This window comes from Sebastes fasciatus, chromosome 23 (genome assembly GCF_043250625.1).
Source record: "Sebastes fasciatus isolate fSebFas1 chromosome 23, fSebFas1.pri, whole genome shotgun sequence".
NCBI lineage: Eukaryota > Metazoa > Chordata > Actinopteri > Perciformes > Sebastidae > Sebastes > Sebastes fasciatus.
In genome coordinates, this window is record NC_133817.1 from 19845963 (window position 1) to 19863417 (window position 17455).

The 17455-nt window shown below is 41.5% G+C and overlaps 1 long non-coding RNA gene across 1 annotated transcript in view; it reads left to right on the forward strand.

Moving 5' to 3' along the window:
- LOC141762320 (uncharacterized) overlaps window positions 1-16966 on the forward strand; it is a 123760-nt gene extending 106794 nt beyond the window's left edge. Inside the window, exons 4-5 of the long non-coding RNA XR_012592799.1 lie at window positions 15546-15610; window positions 16392-16966. This is a non-coding gene — a long non-coding RNA (uncharacterized LOC141762320). The remainder of the gene's footprint in view (window positions 1-15545; window positions 15611-16391) is intronic.
- Window positions 16967-17455: the final 489 nt, after the last annotated feature.

A 17455-nucleotide genomic window follows, 5' to 3' on the forward strand; every position in this document is an offset into this window, starting at 1 on the left:
GTGGTGAGCTCAGGACTGTGGGGCTGTAAAAAAAAAAAAAAACACAAAAAACAGAGACTGTAGAGAGGAAGTTATAGTTGCTGGTAGCCTGTCTGCATGACACCTGTAACACCGATGCTGTGATCCAGATCACATAGTGGACTCGGCTCCAGCTGGAGTCACAACAACGATTTTTGGGGAATTGGTTGAAGTCACCAGGAAATGACAGTTTGAAGGTGTCTTGCTTCTATAATCGGACACATATTTGGAGATAAAACAGGATGTTTTGGCAGAGCACTGTCTCCACGCTGTGCCAGCAGCACAGAAGGAAAGTCGAGCTGGAGCCTCATTCTGTTACAAGAGCAATTATGTCAGGGGTGTATGTATTTCTTAATCTAATCAGAATTATCAAGGATGGTTGCAAAACTCTAAGTTTACCCGCGACCTTGCAAAATATCGTTCACTGGTTTTTAGTAATTTATTGAAATAAAATCTCTTTTTTATGCAAAATTGGATGTGTTTACATTTCAAACTATCTACAGAATGAATCAACAAGGCTTAATTATAGCATTAGCAATATTATTCATGATCTGTACATTAGAAAGAGGCAATCACTCTTGCAATTATCTCTCTTATAGTACTATATACCTTTGGGGCAGTTTCATTAGGAAGTAAGATGTCTGGTCTATAATTTGGTACTATTTGATCCTCCCTTTTCTAAATCAAAATGAAAACTCTCCATACACCTTTAAAGCTACAATTAGACTGCTATGAAATTGCATTATTTATAGCCATGGCTCTATAGGGATTGCAATGTTGGTCTGTTGGTCGGTCAAAATTTAAATTTGTCCAATACTTTGGTTTATGACTAAACAATCACTCAGTCAGCATGTACTTTGGGTTTAGTTATAATTACCAAATATTAGCACGCTAAAATTCTAAACTCAGATGATGAACATTGTAAACATTAAACCTTCTTAAAGCAGCTTACGATCAGCATGTTAGCATTGTCATTGTGAGCTTGTTAGCATGTTGATGTTAGCAAGTACAGCCTCATAGAGCCGCTAGCGTGGCTGTAGACTCTTCTTACATGTCACTTCTCCAAGACTTTTAAAGGAACAGTGTGTAACATTTCGGGGGATCTATTTGCAGAAATGGAATATAATATTTGTAACTATGTTTTCATTAGTGTATAATCACCTGAAACTAAGAATCATTGTGTTTTCATGAGCTTAGTATAAGCCCTTCATATCTACATCGGGAGTTTTGGAAAGGGAGGAGAGAGCGGAGGGGTACTCAGTTGGTTGCAATCTGCAACCCACCTCTAGATGCTGCAAAATCCTACACTTTTTTTTACTCTCAATTACTCTTTTTCCAAAAAGCCAAGTAAAAGGTCAAATATAATAACAAAATACACTAATATTTTAGGATACGCAGCTGTTAATACCAATTTTAATAACATCTGAGTTAGCTGTCGAGTCAGATTCCAACAGTGATAAAGCATATACTAGGTGGTACAATCATCAAGTTGCATTTCCTGACGCTGCCGTGCAGGCTAACCCAGTATCAAAGTAAGGTGAAACTCCATAAAAGGAGACTTTCTGACATGAGCTGAGCCTCCCAGGCAGCACTTCCTCCCAGCCTCCCACCGAGACTGGCAGACCCAAAAGCCCCAACAATGGCCGTAATCCTAACCTGTGAGTAAGCGCTGCCTGAGAGGCTCAAATCCCTTTACTGAGCTAGTCCCTTAACTGGGCTCTGTTCCTGCTCAAATTTTACTGCCGGAACTCCTTTGGGGTGAGTCCCGACCCATTTCCACCCCTGCTGGTGGAGACAATAGAGACGGGGACTTAAAAAAATGAGAGCACAGAGAGGGGAAAAGGACAGCAGGAAGAAGCAAAATATAACATTTTGCCAACGGGTGGCTTATACTCGCAGTCCAACATCCTACAATGTAGACAGTGAACTGTTCAAATGATAGAATCATGTCATAATCACGGAGTTTAATGACGCTTTGCAAGTTCCAGATGCTTCAAATAATAAGTAATTTCCATCTATCGGCATGTACAATGTTCTTCCTCTCAAGGAAACACAGTTTTTTAGCAGTGAACATCCATGAATGCACAGATTAACCATTTTTTCCAGATGTGCTAATTATGAATGCAGGTTTAATATGATGGATTTGAGGGTAAAAAATCCACTTCCACTTACTAATCTGATAAATCCATTTGTGTATTTATACAAGCATGTGTGTCTATTTGTGTCTGCAAACAAGCTTACACATATATATACGAGTCCAAATGTCTGTGTACATGCTACAAATGCAAATATCCGTGTGAATCACGTGTGTGCAGCTATCTGCCAGATGCAGGCAGACGCGTCTCACATGCCTAACCCCGAGCATCGGTCTGCGCCCGCTGCCTGCCTAATAAACTTAATGGACTCCGTGGCTAACCCGGGATGAGTTCATCAGGTGGCTTCATTTCACACTGGCATTTTAAACTCCTCATATTTATGCAAATTGAGAAAGCAGGCGAGGGCCAAGGCCAAGTAACACCAGTGAGAAAGCATCAAACAGAATGACTAGTTACTTACAGTATATGTATTATTTTTGCTAAAATCACTATCAACGCTTTAAAAAAACCACCATATTAATATGATTATATGTGAGAGGTTGACAAGCACCTGTGACCCTGTCAGGAGCCGCATTGATGATGTGACGGTAATGCCTTACATCAGTCTGTCAGCGTGTTCTCTGATATCTTTCCACTCATTCAACATTTTGCATTTAGGAACATGGCGTCAAAACTGCAGAGTTTGCGGATGATCAAAAAGCCCAGAGACGGCAAGTTCTCAAAGTCTAACACTAAACTTTTATCTCATCTTTAAGTCATGCCTGTGCACTTCTCTTTGAAAGTTGTGTTCTTCCTCACACCGAGTTCCTCTTTGTGCAGGGTGCTGTCTGTGCGCGGGGTTATACTTTTACTTTGCATCTTTTTCTGTCTTGGCTGAACAATGACGTCACATATCAGTCAGGGCGTGAGATTCTCATGATACTCCCTTTCATGCTTTTGCCTTTGTTTATCCTCTCTCTTTCCTTTTCTTTACTTCTTTTTTAAACTACTATATTTAAGCAGACTACTGAAGACATATCACCAACAATGAAACTGCAGCTACTTCTACATTGTTTGCTCTGGTTTTCACTTTGATTAATGTCCATTTAGCATCCTAATCAACCACAGTTCCTACAATCTATTCAAACCCTAATTCACAAATCACCAGGCTACGTTCGCATTACAATTCCGATGTCTTCCCCAGATCCGATCTTTCTGCCTAGACTGTATCTGACATCAAAGATCTCTGCTCTAAAAAATCTCATATGCAACCATTAACGTCACACACATGGGGGACTGCCGTACGACAGCCCATTGTTCCGAAAATACACACTTGAGTTGTCTGGAGTCCAATGACTGCCAGACTCCGTTAACATATTACTCAATTTAACAGATCTTACACAGTTCCACTCCTAAATCATAACGTATGACTTTGACTGACTCCTAAAGAAAGACTTTTCATTTCGTCTGATATTTAACTTTAACAGCTCTTCTTCGAAGTAAATTGAATACACTAAAGTACGATGTGTGACGTTACTGTTTGACATCTCAGAACACCGCCAGTCAGCACATCTTTTTATCATCATTTTTATTACACATAATTTCATTAAATCAGAGTTTTGCTTTGTGAAACATGAAAAATGTATCTGAAGAACTGAGTGAATTGTGAAAAGTCTGAAAAGTTAATTTACATTTTAAAACTGACGAGACAAAATAAAGCCTTCAACTGTTCCCTACTGTCGGAGGAAAACCTCAATTAACTTGTTGTTAAATTCAACGGAGCTGAGCTTCCCGGTAAACATCTACTCCTTCTAAAACACAATTTATGATTTGTTACGACTCATAATAATAATAATAATAATGCATTTTTTTTGGTGGCGCCTTTCAAGACACCCAAAGACACCTTACAAAGATAAAATTAAACTCAAAAACAGATAAAAACAGCCAGACATGACAAAGACACATTTATGCAGACACACGAGATGGACTGATGGACACACTACAGTGAATATGCCCGTTTGAACAGGTGAGTTTTGAGGTGGGATTTGAATGTATTAACGGTATCAGACTGCCGGATGTGAGGAGGGAGTGAGTTCCAGAGCCTGGGATCAGTGCAGCTGAACGCCCTAGCTCTCATGGTGCTGAGGCGTGAGGTGGGGGTGGTCAGAAGACCAGCTGAAGATGAGTGCAGGGAACGGGAGGGGGTTTACTCCTGAAGGAGGTCGGATGTCTCGATGAGACAGGAATGGGCAGAGTCTGGAGATGTTGCGGAGGTGGAAGAAAGCAGTCCGGGTGACACTAGCTAAAGAATCCACACTACTCATTTGCTTGTATGTTGAACGTAGCCTAATTCTCTGGAAAAACTACAGTTAAAAAGAATACAGTAAATCAGTAAAGTAAAGGATCTTTGGTGATGTAAACACTGCTGCTACTGTAATTTAAATAACAGTGATTGTTTTTGAGTACAGCTCAGACTTGAGCTCATCAGAGGGACACTTGTGATGGAGGGTTAGCAAATCTGCAGCTGACTAAAGGGCACAGAAGCAGAGACAGATGTTGCACCCGCCACTGCTGATGCCGCTGCTTCTGCTCACAGACACTACAGCTGTTGAGACTGCTCTGCCAGGACGATCATACCCCCCACTACACCACACACGCACACACACACACACACACACACACACACACACACACACACACACACACACACACACACACACACACACACACACACACACTCTCAAAGTCTGCTATGCTGATCTCTTGCACCAGCCATTGTTTTTTCAGCTTGTTATTGCGTTTGGTTCCCCCGGCTTCATACTGTTTATGTTTCAGTTCCTATATAGTGTTGATTCTCCTGCTTCCCACTGCATCTTCAGCCATTCTCCAGGCTGTCAATTAAGTTAGAAAGAACCCCCCTGCTTGTGCAAAGTTAAACCAAGTTAATACCAAAAGAAAAAAATCTTATCTATGTGTCTGTCTCCATTCCATCGCTCTCCTCCCCTTCCTCGCCATTCCCTCTCTTATCTCGAATTTCTCCATCCAACAGCTTAATTTCTCTGCAGGATGGATCCTCTCTGCCTGCTGCCGGCTGCAAAATAAATTGCTCCACAAAAGTCCAAGCAGCTCATGAAAAACCCACCTCTGCCCAGCTTAATCAATAGCAAAGCCTCTAATTAAACACTCCTTCAGTTTCATACGCTCATACTGTTCAACCTGTAATTTTCTGTACATTTCACGCGCTCTTCGGCAGGTCAAAATCACATTTCATTTTTCCCCACCTCTTATCCACACTTCTCTACCGCAGGAGGTGACCCCTCCATAAATGTCACTGTGGGTTTTTGCGCCCGCACGAGCAGATCACAGATTTAGAGCTCGCAATTATGTCAAAGTGGCCGCAAAAGAATTGATGAAATGCCACGTCTCGAGAGACCCTAAACCTTATACCTTCGCCCATCATTTACATAAATGAATTTCACTCAGTATATTTTTTATGGACAGATCCATATTGGCGCGGTCACATTTCATAGATCTCTCACACAGGACTGAAACCCTTGTAAAAACCACCGACACTGAGCGGAGGATGTTTATTTCCATATGTCACAGTTTTTCATGCTTTTTACAGCGACATCGCTGCAAACCGTGCAGTTTGCAGGCGTTGTCAGTCAATCAGTGTTTTCAGCTAAAATGGCCTTGTTGCCATAAATCTTCCAGTCTCTGCGCACCACAGAAGTAATTGGCAGCTTTTTGTTGTGTACCTTTTAAAGGAATTGATGGGAAAATGAATGGGACGAATATCACAAAGGTCAAAACAGGAGGTGGGTCCCAAAGTGACAGCTTGCCCCGGCGCAGTGACAGAGGAGGCGCAGTCGAACACGGGGAGTGTCGTGATAAATTGCGTTACTGAATAGTTTGGCATTTCTGGCAAACGTGAGGCAGGGCAGCCCGGGGATGATGGAGGAGTAGATGACGGTGTGAGACTTCACCCTTCAAAATCTCCATCAGCCTACGCACCGGATATCCCTTCTTTATGTAGTAGAAATGTTTCTTTTTATAAGAGTAAGGGATGAGACTAAAGATCACTGACTTGATCGTGTTCACCTTCAAAACCTCGGACATGCGTGTTAAAATAATCTCCTATTGGTCCACCTTTTTCTAATCCGTCTGTGTTAGTGCTTCTACGTCTTTGGCCTTTGCGGAGCGGCTCAAACCTGATGGATGTTGGAGCGACTCCTTCGGCCTCAGCTGATTAATAAGTGTTTAATCAGGGTTTAGTCGGTAACAGCTGTGGACTTCCTGCTCCTCATTTATTTAGCATGGACACGTCAGTCACTTTCTCCTTGCTTTTCACCCTCATCTCATCCTCTTTTTTTGCACTCCCTCTAAATACAAGCTACCTCTTATCCCTTATTCTATACTATTAGCTGAATGTACATGTGCTATACTCATATACATTATGTGCAGAGTATTTTATTGAAGAAATTGTTTCGCGAAATACCATTATCCGTTTTCTTGCTGAGAATTAGATGAGAAGATTACTACCACTCTCGTGGCTTAACACATAATCCTCTCATTTAACTCTCAGCAAAAGAGCAAATCAGCAAATTTGACAAAATATCATAGTTTTCTTTTATAATAATCGTTCGTTGCAGCCCTACTTCCATGCAATACCCTACCTCGTGCAAAATATCTTCCTAAAACTGACTGGCAGCAATTATTTTTAAAAAGTCCCTCTGTAAGTGCCTCTGTTTTTATCTACAGCTTCTTTGTGACTGGCAGTTTAAACAATCAGGAATAATGGCTTTTACCTTGATTCACTTTGTCTGTAGAGTGTAAAAACAGGACTTGTCCCTAATCTTTAAAACACTGGCTCTTTTACAGTCACATCTGTGTCTTTACAGCCAGTCGTTTACTAATGGCCATTAAACAGCTTAGGTGGAGTTAAGCAACATACTCGAGGGTACTTCGACAGTACCTCCTAAGAGAGAAGGGTAGAGACGCTTTTAATTTCACTTTGGCCGCGACCGTGATGACTCCAAGAGAGTCAGATGTCGTCTAAAGCCGCATGCAGCTAGATTTTCATCCAACTGTCGATCCCTCACAATGCCAAAAGGCCTTTCTCAAATCGAACTGCATCAAAGGGTCAAAATCACCATAGCTCTCTTCAAGCTGCCGTCTCTCCCCCCCCCACCCCCAGTCTTTCTTCTCATCCTCCGTGATAAATCACACCATCTGCATTGAAAGCACACCACCTGGATCTGGAAGCTACCTTGAAAAAGATTCCTTTAGGTTTCTTCGCCCATAGAATTAAAAAATTGAATGTCTTAAGGTTGCAGCCGTATGAACAAAGAATGAGAGAACAAAAAAATTAAAAAGAAAAGCTAAATAATTTCATTAATTCAAACCTGAGTCAGATTGGGATCAGCTAAGTCCCTGGTTGCACCCGTTGTTGTTTGTTGTGTGTGTTTTGTGCTTTTTTTCCTCTGGCAATCTGCGCTCTGCAGGGACGCACGGAGAGCTAGCTCTGAGAGGTTTTGCCCGAAGATAAATTGGGTAACCTTCTTCTGTCATTAGTAATACCTTTTCCACTGGTGAACAGCAAGACAGTGCAGGCAGAGGGGTTGATGGAGGGAAGAGAAAGCATGGCGGGGGTGTGTGGGGGAGGGGACCAGAGCCAGGAGTCAGCGGTAATTAGCCATGAAACAAAAGCCCACACGGCTCAGTTATGGCTGGAGTTTCACACCTTGAGTCGTCCCTTCGTGCCTCCGAGGCTCAGAGCGCGGCGAGGGCTGCTGATGCCGCGAGGTGTCCAGCTGAAACAGAGAGCACCCTGTCCTGGGTCTGTCTTCAATCCATCACGCCGCCTCCACACTACTGTCTCATTCTGGCCCGGCTGGCGGGGACGTGCTTTGTCTGGCTGACTTGTCATGTCTGTCTGGGGCACACGGTTATGGATCCCACTAGAGTCATGGCTAGATGCAATATCACAGGTGAAGCAACTTCACTAACACAACATGCTCTCTAGTTTTGCGGTACTTTGACCATTTTGTGTGTTAAATAAATAGTTCTACTTGTCCCCTTTCTTTCTGAGACATAGACGAGAGGATTGATACCACTCTCATGTCGTGCAGTACTGTAAGTATGAAGCTACGTTCGCCATGAAGCCCTTAGCTCAGTGTAGCTTAGCCAAAACTTTTTACATTCTTGTTTGGGTACTGATAAATATGTTGTATTTACTTTGTTTTATTAGTATCCTTTTAAAGATTTTGATAAGCATATTATTTTTTTACTTTGACAGGAGCCAGGATGGCAAGCTAGTTTCCCCTTGCTTCCAGTCTATCAACTAAGCTAAGCTAACCACCTGCTAGCTCTCGCTTCATATTTACTGTACAGACATGAAAGTAGTGTCAGTCTTTTCATATAACTCTTGGTAAGAAGGTGAATAATTGTTTTGTCTAGGTTTTTTTTTTTCAACAAATAGGATTTTCAACCGGGAGACCAGTGTTTGAGATCGGTGTTTTGTCTTGGAAGTTAGGTTAGTGACATGACATGTTTTGTAGCTTGTCATATGTTTTCCGTACTGATGTGTCATTGTTTCTGGACATATTTTACTAATTGTACGTACTTGTTTTAAAACCAACCATGACATTTTTCTTAAAACTATCAAAGTGGTTTTGTTGCCCCCTGCTGGTAGGCTACTACACCTTCATACACGTATGTAGTACTCACTCCCTGCGAGACAAAACATGAAACTGAAACGCTGTCCACATACACATACTTTATATATATATATGTATATATAGGGCTGTCAAAGTTAATGCGATAATATCGCGTTAACGTAAATTTGTTTTAATACCACTAATTTCTTTAACGCATTAACACAACTTGCGATTTTTGTAGCAAGCTCAGTTTTAAAGCTAGAGTGAAGATACTGGAATCATATGAAACTAGGAATCCATCGGTACCAACCATGTCATACTAGCTTGTCCAGAAGGAGGCTAAATAACGCTCCAAACGTATGCAAAATTTTGGCGAGGAAAAACTGGCATAGTGATTTTCAAAGGGGTTCCTTGACCTCTGACTTCGAGCTATGTGAATGAAAGTGGGTTCTATGGGTACCCACGAGTCTCCCCTTTACAGACATGCCCACTTTGGGGCAAGTCAAAGTCAAGTCAGCACACTGACACACTGTGACAGCTGTTGTTGCCTGTTGGGCTGCAGTTTGTCATGTTGTGATTTTTTTTTTATGCTAAATGCAGTACCTGTGAGGGTTTCTGGACAATATTTGTCATTGTTTTGTGTTGTTAATTGATTTCCAATAATAAATATATACATGCATTTGCATAAAGTAAACATATTTGCTCACTCCCATGTTGATAAAGGTATTAAATAAGATGAATTCATTTGTGATTTATCGTGATTTACTATCGAGAATCATGCAATTAATCGCGATTAAATATTATTATCGATTGACAGATTGCTTATATATAATATATATTTTTGTAATTCTGAAATATGTTTGCAATTGACTGTGTGTTCTTTAACAAATGTTTCGAGGTAATAGCATTTAAAGGCGGGGTATTAGGGTAAACAAGGACTGTCTAGTCTTGAGTTGCATCCTGCAGTTGAAGATGTTATTAAAGTGCACAAAAGCTGGTTCTCCTCACTGTTTGATGAAATAAGATTGCACCATTTGAACACGCAGAGTTGAACAGCCTCTCGGTGTAATGTCACAACTGGGGAGAATAATGATATTCCTTGTGTAAATTTCTGAATTTTTGAGTCTGAATGTGGTTTCAAAAAACTGCTACATACAGTTTTTACATGTTAAGAATGGGGGAAATCATCTTTCTGCATAGCTTGCTTGCTCCCTAGCTACAACCATTAACAATAGTTGTAACTCAACTCCTAATGTTACCTGCTCCTAGAAACCGCTACTGCAGCTTCCGCATCAACTAAAAATGATGATAAAATAGCATTTTGTGAAACCTTTTCTGAAAACAAAGTAGTCACAAATTGTGTGTAAAGTCTGGTAGCACTGCTGCAAAGTTAGCTTCACCCCCAGTGGTCCATGTGTATCTATTAGAGTTTACATTTCCAGGTGTGCAGCACTGAGCAAGCATTATCACAATGCAGGTGCTGAAAATGCAGTTGAACTGTTTTCGCTTTCCTCTTCAAGATCAGATCCGAGTGGGGGGCTCAGCGCAAGCGTCCCCTCCCACCTCCGTGACTGCACTGTTTTCGGGGAAAAGGCCTGTGTTGACAGGCCCTTCATTAGAGTCTTTGTCCTGGAAGAGCCTAGTACATAATTAATGTCTCCATGATGGATTACATGGGTGGATTGCAAACAGCGAAGAGGTCGGCAGAAAACGGGAGAATTGATGCGAGGCTATTTTCCCTATCGAACACGCCCACTGCGTGCCCCCTTCTGCACTGGCACCGAAATTGCTGATTAGAAAGTCACAATATTTACAACAGCGGTGACTTTAGTACAGGTGTGAAGGAAAATTAAGCCCCCTGTGCCTTTTTACTTTCCTGTTCTTTCTCCGCGCCTGTGCGTGGGAATCGGAAGGCGGCTGCGGCCCGACAAATGATGATCTTTATTGTGATTCTCACAGGTGGGGCTTTGGGTGGATGTAAACCATTAATCAACGCCATCGTTAATGATGCTGAAAGCACTGTGGAAATTAAACTCCTTCTGTTCCCCTTTCCGTAATGTTGAGGTGCCCTGTGTTCGAGCTGGTATGATGAAGAGTAAGATATCTTGTTGTACCGGTTCTTTTCCTTCATTTATCAGTAGGAAACTGAGCACACAGATGTGAGTTCTGTAAGTATAAGCCAAAAGTTAGCCGCTGCTCTCGTACTATTGAGTTGTAATGAGCGTCCTTTATGTAAAATTTCAGCTCAAGAGTTTAGTTTAATGATTTTAACATTTGACTTCCAGATAGAAAGCCGGGATGAACATCAATGTGCTGACTTTCCTCACAACCTCCAGGCTATGTTTTAATAAAACAAACTAAATCAGAACTAATTGCAACACATGGGTTTTTACATAAGAGATCAAGTGGGCTCAAGTGGAATGGCATCTAATTGAAAGAGCAGGGAATGTTTGATCTCAGTGTTTTCATTTAATACCCTCCCCGGGGAAGCCGAGCGCCAATTCCATCCACCATTTCCAGGGTTTTTGGAAATATAGTTTAAATCTGACAGGAACTGCTTCGCACTATTCCCCAAAAGCCCTGCATGCCTTTAGGTTGTAAGAATCCCAGCATCCTGAGCTGTCCTGATGCCCGTCAGTCATCTCCCTGGCAGTTTTTTTTTTTGAGATTTCAGTTCAAATAAATCCGTCTGTCTCTCGCCAGTGTTCGCAGTGCAGTCTAGTGCACCAGTGGATGAAGTGACTCGCTCAATTATACATTTACTTAGACAAGTAATAAAGCGCTGCCACTCTCTGCCAAAGCTGGGGCTGATTATACCGGCTGTACAAGCTGTTTTCCCAGCCTCCTGTTCCTCCCCTCTCGCTGATCAAGACATTCATCCCAAAGAGAGGCACACTTATTGGAGCGACTGCAACTCCCAGCGCTGCACTCATACACTGTCGAAAGCCCGTCCTTACTGATTTTTCCGATTAAGAAATGCATGTTTTTCCCCTCACATAGGGTTCTAATCTTCTAATCTAGTCTAATCTTTCAACCTTATACAACAGTTCGTATGATATCTTACGAAAACGTATTCCTCATTTTTCATGCGTTTTCCTATGAATGTCCAGCAACACGTGCCAATTTCCGCTCATTACATGACTTCATTTTGAAGTTTATCTTTTCAAAATAAACTTCCGTCTTCACTGGAAAGAACTTGGTTGGGTTTAGGCACCAAAGACTACTTAGTTAGGTTTAGGAAAAGATCATGGTTTGGGTTAAAATAACACCGGAAGTGGCGTAACTTAAGTACGGAATTTACGTGACAAATAAATCATCGCTGATGAGAGAGAGATGGATCAGACACCAGTGTAGAGGTAAATAGTCTCACACGCGTAGCAACGATGCAAAAGATGATTTAATAATTTACCCTTCCGATATGACAGACTTCTTCAGGGTATTGAGGGGAATAAACCAACATTGACTTCTGTTTTTCAAAGGGCGAAAGTCTGGTGTTTTTTGACCCATTCACCGACCCACCCCAACCTCTTCACTACATGGCGTTTGTCGCCCTTTTTACTTCCTGGTTCAGGATTACATACAAATATATTTTGTGGGATTTATATAAATCATTTGTCATTCACTTTTCATAGGTATAGCTACGAATGGTATATGAGAACAGCCTGAGTGAAGTTAGCTCACTTTTCAACCCTGTGGCCAGAATTGTTTTTGGCATTGTACATTTCCGCAAACCACGGGATATGTTGAATGTCGGCGTTTCTGAACCCAAAATGTGTTTCATGAATATGTTTCATATCAGCCTCGTTTCACAATTGGTTAGGTTTAGGCAACAGCACTACTTGATTAAGGTTAGAAAAAAAGTTTGTGTTAAAATAATAACAAAACGTAAATAAATAACAACTGCCCTTCTTCGACTTTCTTAGGTAACATTACGTAACAACCGTAAAGTCAAAATTTACTTTTGGTTTCACAAGGCTCACGAACAGCGGCCTCCTGGGTGAATGTCTTGTGTTTGTTTGACCAATCCACCAACACTCCCACCCACGACCATAAGTGGACTTTCTTGTTTGTTAAACTCGTTATTATACCACTTAACTTTCAATAACGGTTGCTTGATATGCTACGTCACTTGCACTGCGCATCGCTCGTTGTACTAGTACGTCACTTGCTCTGACCGAATGCAGAAACGTCGCCATTCAACGTATCCGTGGTTTGCAGAAACGTACAATGCCAACATTTTTTTCCTGGCGACTGGGCTGCACTTTTCCCACGCCCTCATATGATGACATTATCAGTCCAACCTCTTAGCGTGCCTAAACGTGTTAAGCTTTATCAGGACTATTTGCTTAGAATTTTTGCTCACCATTCCCAAGGTTATGAAAAAAACAATACTCTCAAAGGGTATGCTGGCATTTTTCTTTTATTTTACCATCATTCTCATCAAAATAACTTCAGAAGAGATGATGCAACCGCATTCTCATGGAGGAAAAATAAAATTTTTCCCCATTGCGCATTGTTTTTGGCTGCCCTTTGATGAGAGCATGTTAAAGCTGACATGCAGTCGGGGCGTTTGATGCTGTTAAAGCCTGCTGCTTAGGAGTAGAATGTCCCATTTGTTTGTGAAGAGTAGCCGCATAAAAGAGCATCTCTTATGAGCGCCAGCGCGAGAAGGTACTCTGAAAAACACTCGATGCATGATTCACAAGCAGCTTTTTACATGAGATCTCCCATCATCCCTCTCTGGGGGAAAACTGTCTCTACATGTTCATACTGACTGGATCTGAATGTACAACTTATATACCACCATTCTACATTTACCAAACCTACTTTCTTTCTGAGCACTCTAAAACTACTAACCATCATAATGTGTAAGATCCCCCGGGAGGCCATTTCTCCTTCCGAGACAGACTGACAGATAGCTTCTGATTGAATTGACAGCTAGTGCTCGGCTGCTGCATTTGGCAAACGGTGACGGGAAGAGATTCCTTCCCCGAAGTTCCACTAATTGGACATGCGTGTATGAGAGAGAGGGCTTCATTTAAAACAAATTAGCAAACTTGATAGTCTTAAATTAACCTGAGCTATGCTTATTTCCGTTCCATGTAACCTCAATTTCTCTCCCAATCCCACGCTCACTCACTTTGACACATGCTCTGCCTTGTGGCCAATAATTTAGCGGCTATCACACGATCGTATGCGGTTTCAGAAAGGTAATGGTATTGACACATTTTTGTTCTTACTTCAGAGTTATTACTGGAGGATAGCGACAGCTCTTCCAATTAACACCGTGGCGCCTTTGGGTGCTAATGATGGTTCATCACTTCACCATAATGCGTCTTTATGAAAATGGATTCCTGAAAACTCGGCACATGCTGCAAAAGTCATCTGCATAGCTGTGATAACATCTGTGGAAGCGCTCTTATCATAGACTCAGTAATCCATAAAAGAAACTACCCAAGCTGTTAGGAATGAGCTCATTATTTTTTAAAAGTCATACAAGAGTTTTTTACTTTTTCATCCTTTCACAAATGTTTATATCTGTTTTGCGTTTTCAGTTAAATGACAACATTTCAGACAAAAAGGATCGATTCCGCCGAGAGCAGGGAGATTCAATATGTGGTCTTATATGCACTAAAACACTGTCGCTCAATACGAGTCCTTTCCTGGCCTCTGGTTACCACGGAAACCTCTCAGCTGTGTGTGTGTGTCAGTGCGTTGGTCTATTTGTACTTGTGTAATTACACACATGCAGCTGGCAGCATCTGTGTGAAAGGGTTTCTTTATGTAACTGTGGATATATGCCTATATTCCTACACCTGCTACCCAATTTTTAGAGTAGTGTGAGGCCGGATTGGGGGTGATTGGAAGATGGAAAATATAAAGCAGGACTGATATAACCACTAACAGAAAAAATGCTTGGATACATATTTGGTCAAAATAATACCAAGTATTTGTGTATAGAATAGGCCTTTTCATGGAAGACACTTTGATATGTCACAGTAGGAAAAGCACAGGTGTAAATAATAAAATAATAATGGCTGAATTCCATTTAGCTGCTTTGGCTTCAGACTCCTGGTATTGTGTAGGCTTTGAATAGAACAGAGCCATCTTTAAAGAGGACCTATTATGCTCATTTTCCGGGCTTTTACCAGAACATGTTTACATGCTTTAAAATTCAAAAAACGCTTTACTTTTCTCATACCGACTGTGATGCAGCACCTCTTTTCACCCTCTGTCTGAAACACTCTGATTGAGCCTCCCCTCCCCCCACCCCACCCCTGATGAGTTCTGCTGGTCAGCAGGCCCACTCTGTTGTGATTGGACAACCGAACCAAACTCTTCCGACTCCACTCCAGCTCCGCTCTAACTAGCTTTGTTTGAGGGCGTGCCAAACTTGCCGCAAGGCAGGTGGAAGGCGTTATGCAAATGTGTTACTTGGTGACATCACCACGTTACGGAAGAAAAGGCAGGACTTGAATCAAGGCGTTTCAGGCTGTTCAGGAGCAGTGTTTCTGTGGGGGCGTGGACTTAGGGCTTTGTAATTTTGCAGAACTTTTACATGCACAAAAAAACTAACTCTAAAGGAAAGGGAAATAGAACAAAAGCATAACAGGTCCTCTTTAATGTTATTGGTAACTCATGCGCATTTCTTACTATGATGAGTCTAAATGTCTGCTGTGAAAAACACCTATTAGGGGACATATTTTTGTTTTTCATGTTAATACATTTAAATGAATGTTTAAATGCTTTTGAAATGAGCAAAACATAATACTAGTTTCTCTTTTTCTCTCAGAAATGATGATGGAATGCAGCGATGCATCCTGTCCTTCCACCGGAAGATTGAGTCATCTTTTGCGGGTAAGTTGCAACTACACTAACCCTGTTAATTCACTTAATGTGCTTTCTTTTTACTCTTCTGTCTCACTATTTAAATAAAAAATCTCTCTATTCAAAGAAAACAACAACTCTCTGTGATGGTCCTTATTGTTTCCAAACCTCCTCATCGTTATCAAGGAGTTTATTTTGGTGTATTTAATTTGCTTCTCCAGAATAAAAGCTTCGCTAAGAATTCTGTGAATTCCTCGTGTTGAAAGTTTGAAAATGACAGAAAGTGTAAAAAGGGGTTGAAGTGCCAGGATGAATTTGATCACTCGTTTAGCCAGTCCTATGTCCTCTTACTATGCATGTGATATGAATATTAGCAGAAATTATACCCAAATCTCTAAGCTTGAGAATATATTGGTACCTGGTTAAGGGTATTAAGGATAATTCCAGTTTTTTTCTCACAAAGTGGTGAAAACTATGAAACTAAGACCCACGTTTTAATAGCCTGTGATTTTCCTTTAAGGTACTTCCAATGTCCAGTACCTCATGAAGCTTTTGTGCAGACTTCCATATTGTTTTGAACAGGTACATCTTACCCTTCATGCCTTTCACAGTTACATTTATACAGCAAAATCGTTGGAACTACAAGGACGAGACAAACAAGGCTGACAGCATGGAAAAATTAGGAGCTGAAACAATAAGTTGACACCCCGGAGGAAATGTACTGTACATTAATTTTTGTGGCAGAACTGCAGCACTTGGCCAGACTTCAGACAGTGAGCCCTTTTTTCTTTATCTTCTCTGTTCACACTAGGTGATGCTGACGTGCGTGGCCAATCGGATGAAGCGGATGCACTGATTTTGACTCGAGGCAAGAGCTACAGTTACTCATGTGGATGGACCGGTGCCACACTGAGAGAGCCGACTGGTGGAGGTAGGATATGAGTCTCTCTGTCAGCGGCAGACGAGAGGGAGGGAGTCAGGTGTAATGAGGGAAGACGTTTCTGATTCACCATCTCCTCCCCTCAGTCACATATGAAAGGATTGAAAGCCGTGATGAATTCACACCTTACATACTTCCAGTAAACACACTCACAGGAACATGCAGTCTGCTATTAGAGGGACTGTCACATCCTCAGTGTCCCACACATTCACTCAGTACATCGACGTATGAATAGGTGACTGTTATGTCAATTAGATTAAAGTTGTTGCTTGAACATCTCAATCCTGGTTGAGTTGGTGACACTTGTGGTTACCATGGTAACATCAAGTGCAGTTTAAGACGACAGCAAACCAGTGTTTCCCCCAGATTAACCGTCTTGGAGTTGTGGTGAAGTTGTTTGCTGGTGTTAGCTGGGAACAAAGCTGAATAGCTATTTCAAGGTACAAATGGAGGACTTTAATTTTGGCAACTTTCCAAATTGATACAGTAAAAAGAATGCTTGATTTTGAGTCTGTATGTAGTCAGAGATGTCCGTAATTTCCCACAATTCTTACCATTAAGTTGGTTTTCTTAATGTATAAAGGGCTTAGGTAACCTACTCTCTGTGAATATAATCCAATTAATCGTATTTCCATTTGTATATTTTGTGAGTACTACATGTGTTTACACCTTATTTTGAAAAGCAGACATAGTCACTGCATTAGTCATAGCAGCCATTTCACTGCATTTACCATAAAAGTCAGAATACGGTTGCACTCCAACTTTAGCGGTAGCTAGTTTGACCACAGAGACGTGAGCTGGCTTGACCGCAGTCTATTACCCGGTCAGCTCCAGAGCTTCTCAGCTGGTCCAGAGGCAGCGTCTGCATCGCCTCCGCCGCCAGGTTGATGGTGTTCGCCTCTTTCAAAGAACTTATATCAAGTGCGTCTTACTTT